This window comes from Lissotriton helveticus, chromosome 11, assembly GCF_964261635.1.
Source record: "Lissotriton helveticus chromosome 11, aLisHel1.1, whole genome shotgun sequence".
Lineage (NCBI taxonomy): Eukaryota > Metazoa > Chordata > Amphibia > Caudata > Salamandridae > Lissotriton > Lissotriton helveticus.
The window spans coordinates 196,002,232-196,004,843 of NC_136072.1; the positions used below are offsets into that span (position 1 = coordinate 196,002,232).

General features: G+C 47.5%; 1 pseudogene; it reads right to left on the reverse strand.

Annotated features, from left to right (window-relative positions):
* Positions 1-612: 612 nt before the first annotated feature.
* Positions 613-1,802, reverse strand: LOC144791251 (grpE protein homolog 2, mitochondrial pseudogene; annotated as a pseudogene).
* Positions 1,803-2,612: the final 810 nt, after the last annotated feature.

Sequence of the window (2,612 nt, forward strand, 5' to 3'; positions counted from 1 at the left end):
CAGACACTCACATACCCAGTCAAACACCCAATGAGACACTCACACACTCACATACCCACTGAGACACTCATGCGCTCACTCACACACCCACACTCAAAGGTTAGAAGTTTCAGTTTAAAAACCATAGACATTCACAAAAAAAAACAAGGTTACGGGATTGTAAATTTAGGGAATACAATTTAAAAACATAGAAATTTAATGAAAAAAACAAAGGTTACAGTGATTGTTAGACTTGGCTTTTTCAGTGTTGATGTGTGTTCCGACACCGGACGGGGCACAATGAAAAGGCACTGTTGACACCACGACTGAGGTGGTCGGACAGAACTGTTGGATTCTGTTGTTCTCAGCACTGCTGCAGCACCGGATGGGGCTACCGACTTCAAGGAACTGCATTTTTAGGGTTATTCTTGCAAAGTGCATGTTTTTAGGTACTGTATATTGGATTTTTATCGTTTTGGTTTTGAATATATAAAGTATTGGATATTTTTCTAAACTGGTGTGGTGTCCTTTTGTAGTGTTTTCACTGTGTTACTGTTGGTTATGTGCAAATGCTTTACACACTGCCTCTGAGATAATCCTGACTGCTTGATTTGATTTGATTTGATTTGTAGTTTTATAAAGCGCGCATATGCCCATGGGTGTCTTAGCGCTCATGACGAACAATTTTTAGGCCAAATGTCCTAGGTCAAACAGTATCACACAGACTGGCCTTAATGGCTCAGTGTTCCCTTTTAACTGTAGGCCAAGCAGCTGTAGGCCTCAAGGTTCACGCTTATGCATTACGCCCCTCCATGGACACATGCACCAGGGCGTATCGAAGCGTGCGGCCATGGAGACGGTAACCAGTTCGAGCGACTGCAACCACAGTGCCCGGTGTGACCCCCATTGCGGGAACGTGGCTTTCGATCTCGTGCTCATAGGGTGTGTATTGTCCTCCTACAGGACTCATTTTCGTAAGACCGTGCTTTTGGAAGATGTCCTGGAGCTGGACTTCCACATCAGCCACGCTGGCCGAGACGTCTTTCACGGCGAGGCTAGCAGACTCCTCTTTTGCCAGGTCCTCAGACATCTTGGTCAGGTAGTCAGCTATGGCTACTAAGTCCCGGCAGAAAGTGTGGATGCCGAACTGTTTGGCATCCACCACGATCTGCTGTGTCCGTCGCCTGAGGTTTTCTGCCTCTGCCACTGCCGTGTCATGTCTAACCATCACTTCCCTAAGCTGTCTTTCCAAAGACATTATCTTGCGCTCCAGGGTCTGGATTGCATACATTTGATCTTCCTCGCCCTCGGTTGGGATGGAATTCTGGCTTTCTCCGGTGTTGTTATGCTGGTCGTCTTTTTGTTCAAACTCTGAAGCTTGGGGTTGTCCAGCGGGCGAGGATCCAGACGTCATCTCTACTTGGGTGCTGTTGGCAGGATCCTCAATGTTCTGTAGCCAGGAGAGGGCCTGGTCTGCCAAGTCTCTCTCCTCCTTTTTTGGGTCTTTGCAATGGTTGACGCAAGTCGCACATTTATTGTGAGTGTGGCCCTCTCCTTTGTTCTTGCTACAACTGCCACCAGAAGGTGTAGTGGTTTCTCTCGTATTTGGCACTCCATAATACTGCCACCTGCAGAATGTCAGAGCCTTCGCAGAATGACTGTGGTTCAACAACCCGCTCTCTTGCCGCGTGGATGGAGTGGCTGTTGTGCTCAAAAACCGAATGGATCCCCTCCTTCCAACAGAGCCGCGCACGTGACCCCATCCAGTCCGCAGACCCCGCATCAGCCCAGCTGCCGCCATGTTCATTCCGCTTTCTAGAGTGCCCCTCCAAGCAAAGCTACCAAGGGGGTGAGCAGTGGTTATTTCAGTAGTGTATCTCCCTTACCCTGACTAGGAAGAAGGGTCCCTACTTGGACAATGGTGCAAACCATTGCCAAATAGAGAACCCCATTTCTAACATTGGTTGTCAGATGTGAGTATAGGACTTGCATTTGCACTTGACCTACAGTGATTGTTGTACACTACTACCATATCATAGACCAGTACGAACAACATACAAGTTCTTTTTCTTTTTGGTCTATTTTTGATCATGCCAGTTGTTGAGAACTTGAACTTGCGATTGCATCATGCCTAGTAAAACAGCATCATAAATTGCATCCCATATAAGAGGCCTTTAAGGAAGAAAGGTTTGAAACCTACAACGTAAAGGAGTTGAAGGCTATTTGTAAAAAACCTAAAGGTCCAAGTCAGAGGCCTCACCAGAAAATAGGATCTACAGAAGGCGCTGAGGGCCTGGGTAACAGCCAGACATGACAATGGGCAGTCTGGATATCTCAGTGTGGAGGCAGAGAAGCCTACTCCTAGGGGGGATGTGCTTTTGGGAGGGGGAACCTTCCAGGCCAGGCAGCAGTGGCTGGTCCCCAAAGGAGAGACGAGAGGCAAGGAAGTTTGGGTTAGAAAAACTTTGGTTGGAGAATGAAAGGGAAGACCAAAGTATGGCCACGGAAGAGAAGAAATTGATCTTGGCACATTACCTCAGAATGAGAGAGCCTGATGAGGAGCTCAGATGTTTGAGGCCATGATGGTCTTAGCCAAGCAAAAGGAAATGTGTTTTGCTCAGGAACTGAGCTTG